Source organism: Herpailurus yagouaroundi, unplaced genomic scaffold, assembly GCF_014898765.1.
Source record: "Herpailurus yagouaroundi ecotype Mexico unplaced genomic scaffold, PumYag 216, whole genome shotgun sequence".
Classification (NCBI taxonomy): domain Eukaryota; kingdom Metazoa; phylum Chordata; class Mammalia; order Carnivora; family Felidae; genus Herpailurus; species Herpailurus yagouaroundi.
This window is the reverse complement of record NW_024412447.1, coordinates 12,470,245-12,478,342: the sequence shown is the minus strand read 5'-3', so window position 1 is coordinate 12,478,342 and position 8,098 is coordinate 12,470,245. Positions and strand designations below refer to the sequence as shown.

General features: G+C 47.9%; 1 non-coding gene across 1 annotated transcript; it reads left to right on the top strand.

Moving 5' to 3' along the window:
* The first annotated feature begins 374 nt into the window (after positions 1-374).
* Positions 375-484, top strand: LOC121017852 (U6 spliceosomal RNA). The gene has a single exon (XR_005784923.1). It is a non-coding gene; the product is annotated as a U6 spliceosomal RNA (small nuclear RNA).
* The last annotated feature ends 7,614 nt before the right edge of the window (positions 485-8,098 follow it).

Below are 8,098 nucleotides of genomic sequence, written 5' to 3'. Positions count from 1 at the left end.
TAAAGTCCCTCGAAGGTAGTGGCTGTAAGATGCTACAGCATTATTTGGGTGGACATTTGCTCGACTATAAGCGAAGTTGCACATTTCCCCACATGCTTGTTTACTCATAGCATCTCTGTTTTCATGAATCGTCTTCTTCAGTTCTTTGCCAGTTTACATATTAGGGATTTAAGTTTTTGGTGTCAAGATACATAAACGCTTTACATAACAGAGAAATGAACCCTTTCCGTATTTGCTGTGAATCTTTTCTCCAGATGATACTTTCCCTTCGGTTTTAGTTCTAGCCTTGCCAAATGGTTATTTACTTTCAAAATGTACAAGCTGCCCATCCTTTGTAGTCTCTTCCAAGTTAACTTATAAAGTTATCATCCCTTGTGCTGGCGTGTTAGCAGCACACATGCTAAGATTGGAAGGATGCGGAGAAGATTAGCCTGGCTCCTCGTGCCGGGATGACCCCCACATTTGTAAGGTGCTCCACATTTTTTATGGTGTAAGAAATATATCTCAGTGAAGTGGTTACAAGAAAAAAAAAACCTAGAACTTATCTTGCCTCTAAAGATCTGAAGCAATACAGTAAAACAAGTTCCTTTTTAGAGGAGAGGGTCTTATTTAAGTTTTCTTATTCATATTCACTGTGATATGTGACTATAATTTTCTTTTTGTGTGTTTTACCTCTATCAGGCTTTAGGAAGAAGATCATGCTTGCCTAACGGACAAAGGTACTCTTATCTCTTTTCGCACTCTTATACAACATCGGAATTATCTGCTTCTTTAAAGTGTGAAAATTGTTCTTGTGGAAACGCTAGGACCAAGCACATTTTTTAGGTTGTTATCAGATAATTTCCCCAATTTCTTCCTTGGTTATTATTCTGTTTAGATTTATACTTCTTGAGTTATTTTTAGTAATCTATATTTTTGTAGAAATTATTCATTTCATTGAAGATTTCCACTTATTAGCCTACAACATCCTCATTGGATTTGGAGGAAAAAATCTATTTCTGTTTCTCCATTTCTATTTCTCCATTTCTGTTCTATCTCCTTCCTCATTTCTAATTAAAAATGTTCCCTTAATTATGTTTGTCAGAAGTTTGTTTATTTTCAGAGTCTTATCAAGAAAACAGCATTTAAACTACTTTATCATTCTCCTGCTTTATGTTTTACAATTTATTTATTTTAGCTTTATCTTCCCTCACTGCTTCTTTTAAAATTATGTTTCCCCTTAACTTTTAAATGGAAGGCCTTGTTAATATCCACTTGGATAATCCCGGCCTGAATAGGACTCTGAAGACTGAAATGAGTTAGGGGGAGAGAACGTGATGCATTAGCATATGTTTATCAAGCGGCCACCAGCCAGGGCTACTGAGGGTTCACCAGCCAGTTCAATAGAGGGAAATACATTCGGGAAGTTGGAAGTCATTGTGAGGTGTTGGGTGCCTGGTGGGAACCATAAGCACAGGTCTGATGAGGAGCCACAGAAGGCAGAGATGGGGAGGGGCGGGGGGAAGGAAGGCTCTCCTCCCTCCAGCCTCCTGCCAGTGCCTCTCTTTGGCAGAAATTAACCAGAAGCCGCTGGGCAAAGGAGCCTGGGAGGTGTAACTGGCGGAATTGGGGCTGAATGGGGAAGGACAGCCAATGGACCTGGGAACAGACAGTGATCAGCACCGACACCTGCCCTTCAGCGTGGTGTGGTCAGAAGACTTTGTGATGCTGGAGACATGGCATCGCTGGCACCAGGATGCTATAGACTCTTTGTTAAGTCCTGCTGGGCTGTAACTTCTACAGCCTTCCTCCTTCTCGCTGTCTCTTTTCTTGCTTTTCCATCGCCAAGCCCATTTGAAATAGGGAGGTCAAGTTTCTGTGCTGGCTCTTTCCTCAGTTAATCCCCGCCCCCCTCCCCGCCCAACGCCCGATTTGGCCATCTTACCACAGCCTGGATCGAACCCGGACCTGCGTACAGAGGTGCCCAGCCCCCCAGCTGTCTTCTGGCTTCTTTGTTCAGCTCCAGACCTGGGTTTCTAGCTGCCTAATGGGCACCCTGGATGCCACAGAGACCTTGTAAATGGAATTTATGACGTTCTCTTCTCCCCAGATCTCTTCTGTCCCCTGCATTCCTTTGTCAGTCGATAGGATCTCCTCCACCCCTGCATCAGAGAGGAACAGCTTGGAGTAGCTTTTAGTCCTTCCTTCTCCCTCACATCCCGTACAGGCTTCTGCCCATCTGCTCAGTTCTGTGCCCCAAGACTGCTGTTTCTTTCCTCCTCCCACACTGCAGCCACACCAGCTCTGGCCTCGTTATTGTCCTCTGGCTTCTAGTGGCCCTTCTCCCTTGTCTAGTCTCCCTTTGTTCTAGTACGTTCTGCACACTGATGCCAGAATGATAGTTTTGGAGCTACAAGCTGATCATGTCACCCAAGGCCATAAACTTCCAAAGCACCTCCAAGTAGACAGGATTCGCCCAAGTGTCCTCGCTGTGGGAACAGCTCCTGTCTCCTTTTCCCACCGCTGTCATTTGCCACTTTGGGTCCAATCGTGCCAATCTACTTTTCTCTCCCCAGAGAGTGCCAGGGCGTTTCATAGTCCTGGGTCTGTGCCCATGCTTCTTTCTGATTCTGGAAGGCAGCTGTTCTCAAAGTGGGTGTCCAGACCAGCATCAGCATCACCTTGGAATTTACTAGAAATGCAGATTCTTGGGGCGCCTGGATGGCTCAGTCGGTTGGGCATCCAGCTTCGGCTCAGGTCATGATCTCTTGGTTTGTGTGTTCGAGCCCCACGTTGGGCTCTGTGCTGGCAGCTCGGAGCCTGGAGACTGCTTCTGTGTCTCCCTCTCTCTCTGTCTGCCCCTCCCCTGCTCATGCTGTGTCTCTCTCTGTCTCTCAAAAATAATAAATAAATATTAAAAAAAAAAAAGAAATGCAGATTCTCATATCTCACCCAGACCTACTGAATCAGAAACTCTGGAGGGGAGGCTTGGGAATCTGGATTTTAACAGCTCCTCCCACCCCTGGGTGATTTAGATGCAAGGTAAGGTCGAGAATCACTCAACTTCCCCCTTGCACCTGGTATCCTACTCAGTTACAGATGCTGGCTTGGCTTGGCCTCTCCTGTTACCTCTGAGGTCACCACTCCTTCTATCTTCCTTCCTTCCTTCCTTCCTTCCTTCCTTCCTTCCTTCCTTCCTTCCTTCCTTCCTTCCTTCCTTCCCTGTCTTTCTTCAGTTCTTGCAGAAACTTGACCAGTTCCTTTCCCAGAGCTGTTAAACCCAGCCTATTTATTAAAAAAAAACCGTTTCTCAAAGGCAAGACATTCTTTTACCTTCCCAGGTCCTAGAATGCTCAACACACACACACACACACACACACACACACACACACACACACACACGAATAAATACGGTATACAATTCAAAATTATTTACCAAACACTTGGATAATGTTTACAGCCAGGCATTGTCCTGAGCTCTATGATCATTTAAAACCCTTTCATCCTCGCTAAAACAAGTAAGCATTGGAAGCTGTTCTAGTGACCACTTTCCGGATGAAGGATTCGAGGCGCAGGGAAGTGAAAGGAACTCAAAGTCACGCAGCCAGTGAGCCGTCACGCAGCCTGTGGTTGGAGTGTGGACATTTTGGCTGCAGATTCTGGTTCTTGATCTCTCTTCCGCACCCCTCCTTAGCAGTATTGGCTGTGTTCAGAGGCTGCGCAGAGACGAGGCCTCTGGCGGCCAAGCATACTGCCCTGCACTCTAGAAGTTCTTTATTGGACTGTGTGGGGCTCCTTCTTCAGCTAAAGCTGGCTGTGTGCAGGTTAGCTTCCCAGCGGGCCCCTAAGTTCCGCTCAGAAATTTTCCTCCTTATCGGGGGAGACGCCCTGGGCAGAGGGTCTGGAAGAGTTTGTTTTGAGGGCCAGTTACCCCCCCCTGGACCAAGAGGCCTGAGGATCAGGCTAAAGTCATAGTTTTTATTTTTCATTGCTTTTTTTTTTTTTTAAAGTTTATTTATTTTGAGTGAGAGAGCATGCCGGGGAGGGGCAGGGGGAGAGAGAGAATCCCAAGCAGGCTCCGCGGTGTCAGCACAGAGCCCAACCCAGGGCTCGATCCCACAGCCCGGGAGATCATGACCCGAGCTGACGTCAAGAGTCAGACGCATAACCGACGGAGCCACCCAGGTGTCCCGAACGTTGTAGTTTTTCACCTTGACTAGGTCAGACCACTTCCTGAGGCATTTGGAGGCGTTTAAGAAGATAACGCAAGACAGTATTCTCCTCAGGACAGCATCGGCCCTACCCAGAGAACGGTTGGCTTAACCAGAGATTTAGATGTCGGTTCTCGTTCCGAAGCATCCCTCCACTCCCGTTAGGTTCCTTGACGCGCTGGATTACTGGAGTCCTCCAGATGGAAAGCCCCCTGTCAGTACCCGGTATTAAGACATCTGTACCCGCTGTTTAGCGCTGCACCGTTTAGCGTGAAGGTGCTGGCGTGGGGGCTACCGTTGGTTTGCGGGAATCTCCTCCAAGAATCGGAGAGAAGCGCTAAGGCGCAGGCACGTGAAGGATCGGGACGGGGTGTGATTTTATATATTAGCATACAGTAATTAGCGTGGGTTCAAGTGCCAAGCTGAGCGATCCCAACAATTAGAGAACAGGACAGCGTGTTGTAAGACGCAGACTCCGTGTTATGAATAGCAAACCCAAGATGAGCCGGGGAAAGTTGCATAAATGGAGGCTGGGGTGGGGAGGGGTTTTGAGGAGGGAGTGGGATTCACTCTGAGTCATGCTGCAAGATGGTAAGAAAACACTGAATAACTTTAATTGGGAGGTGTATTGTGTGCTATGTAATCTTCTGAGTGTTTTTCATGAAGTCGTCTGAATTTCACAAGGGCCTTAGGAGGTAGGTCTTATATATTTTAAAGTTTATTTATTTATTTTGAGAGACAGAGAGAGCGAGAGCACGCAGGGGAGGGGCAGAGAGAGAGAGAGAGAGAGAGAGAGAGAGAGAGACGGAGAGAGAGAATCCCAAGCAGGCTCTGCGCTGTCAGCACAGAACCTGACTCAGGGCTCGAACTCATGAACTGAGAGTTCATAACCAGAACCGAAAACAGGAGCCTGACGCTTAATTGTCTGAGCCACCCAAGCTTCCTGAGGTAGATCTTAACAGCCTCGTTTTACAGATGAAGACACTGAGGCAGGAAGGCGTTGAGTAAGTTTTCACAGTGACACAGCTGAGTGTAAAGGAACTTCATTCGAACTCACGATCTGCCTTCAGCCCTTATGCTTAACCATTGGACTCTGTAAGTCAAGTTTTCTCTTTCTTCTGAGATGCTCGAGAGCCCAACACTTGGGTTGGGTGAGGTGGGGTCGGGACCAACCAGTGGGCAGCAGAGTATGAGGCCAAGGGCGATCTGAGAGATGAGACCAAGGTGGTACAGGTCACCCAGTGGCAGGCAGATAGCCCAGCCGTGTACCCATAGCTGGCAGGAGCCAGGCATTAGCCGCAGGTGAGGAACAAGAAGCGACTAACTCCAGGGTGGGGTGTCTTCTATCGCTTCCCTTTGCATCCCGCTAGGAGTCCAGTGTCCCCCACTTCACGACTGGTCTCAACAACCTTCCTTCTCAGCCTCCCCTTGGCCCCCATCAATCATACTCTCTGAGCAAGACTCCGATCCTGGAAAAGCCCAACTTTCTCTAAGGCTGCAGATGAGCAGCCAAACTCTGGAAGCAAAAGTTATCCATCAAGGCCAATGGGGTTTAACGAAACTTCATCCTTGCTGCAATTTTTTGCAGCAGCAAAAATTCATGGTTTCTGGTTGCGGTGGCATTTTTAGCACAGCCTCTCCCTCCTACTACGGGTCTAGCGCCATTATCTCTTGTCTGGATGTCTGAGTCAGCCTCCTTCCTGGGCACCTTTTTTTATCCCTCTACAAACCAGTTTTCAAGACTCAGCCCCCCAGAATGACAGGATTCAGGGAGACTCAGGTAATGTCACTTTCTGCTTGTCTCTCAGCTCCTGCTTGTCTCCCAACACGCTTGGAATGAAATTCGCAAGGTTCTTCATGACCTGGCTTCTCCCTGCCTCTCTGCCCTCATCTCCAGCCACATCCTCCTTGCTCCCCCTGCTTCCCCAACTGGGGGCTCCCTTCCTTGATGCTCTGGTAATCAGTCCCTCCTCATTCCCTCTGCCTGGGGTTCCCTTCCCCAGCTATCTCCATGAAGGACTTTTTCACATCATTCCAGCGCCACCTGGCCTTCTCCCCTACCCTGGGTAAAGCTACACTGTTTGCTTTCTTTCTTTTGTTTTTATTTTTTTGATTGCATTTTTTTTTCTCCTTCGAAATACCTATCACCAGTTTAAACCTGGTTTGTTTATCTATCATGGAAGAGACTGTTATATGCCTACTTCCTCTCTTCTTTACCAATAGAACCCTGTTTTCTTTTCTTTTCTTTTTTAAGTTTATGTATTGAGAGAGAATGGGCGGGGGGGAGCAGAGAGAGAGAAAGGGAGAGAGGGAGAGAGAGAATCCCAAGCAGGCTCTGCACTGTCAGTGCTGAGCCAGACATGGGGCTTGATCTCACAAACTGTGAGATCGTGACCTGAGCCAAAGTCAAGAGTCAGACACTCCACCGACTGAGCCACCAGGGGCGCCCTGAACCCTGTTTACTTGGTGGCAAAAATACGTCCAGCTGGGATTATATTTCCCTAGCAGCCTCACTTGAAGGGAGGAGTAGCCAATAAGTTGTAAGTAGTACCTGTGGACTAGAGTTTCAGGGAAAGCGCTCTAACCGGGCCTGGCTCAGTTGGGAGACACCTCCCCTTGCCTTTCCTCTTTTCTCTTTCTTCCTGCTGGAATGAGGGTGCAACTAATGGAGCCCTGGCAGCCATTTTGGAATACGAGGTGCTCTGGAAGGTGGAGGCCAGGTGCTAAGGATGATGGATCAGAAAGATAGGAGGAGTTTGGGTCCCCGATGACATTATAGAGCCGCCCTGTGAGTCTTGGAGTGCCAACCTCCAGACTTATTTTATTTGAGAGCAACTACACGTATAATTTGCTTCAGTTGATATTATTTGGGTTTTCTGCTATCCTCGACCAAACCTATTCCCAACAGATAAACTGACTTACAATCTTTCTTCCTTGGCTGGAATGTAACCTCCTTGCGTCCAAGGACTTTGCATTTACTATTCGTCTTTGCTACTAAATCCCTTTACCTATAATATCATCTGGCACAGTTGCTCAGCAGTGTAGGTGCTCAATAAACATTTGTGGAATGAGAAGTGTATGGTAACGAGGCGGGGAGGCTGATGCTATCTCCCGAGGTGTGATCCACAGGGTAAGGATGAGTCAGGGCAGACTAATTACGCTGAAGTAATAGCACCAAAACGTCAGTGATCTAACACAGCAGAAGCTGATTCTTGCTCGGTTACAAGCATCTGTAAGTCTGAGCACGTTCCCAGGTAGCTGTTCTCTGTGTTCGCCATTCTTGGCTGCTTTGGCCTTGTAGCATCTTTCTTTACTCAAGTTCACCGTGCTTCAGAGCCCACCGTGGCAGAAGAAGGGCGTGTGGAGACTCGTGAGCCAGCTCTTACACGCTTCTGCCTGGAGGCAGAACACCCCGTTTTTCTTTATATGCCATCGGCCCACGTCAGCCATGACCAACCTGAAGAGGGTGGGAGACGAAAGAAATGGAGATATGGATGAGCAGTGGTCGTGTCCACCGTAGGCTCTCTGAAGCCTCTGAAACTTCTGGGCAGGGAGTGGGTAAGAGTCCTGAGCACGCTCAGGAGGGAAACAAATGGTAAACAAACCCAACTGAGGACACCAATTCAAGTTGGGGGGAAGGAAGCCGTATGCGTATTGACCCTTCCTCGAGTCTCTCTTTGAAGCGTCAGGATGACGACTTCTCAACCACACGGACCAGCCACGTGGCTGTGGCTTAGCCAGGACTGTCGAGAGCGCAGGCCCTTCCGTATGAACTTTGGACCTCATTTTTGGGGCCCTCAGACTGTACTCTGTTTTCTCGCTTTGTCCCGCTACCCGGGCCCGCTTCTTAGGCAACACATTTTATTTATTTATTTATTTATTTTTTTAAATAGAACTATTCTATGATC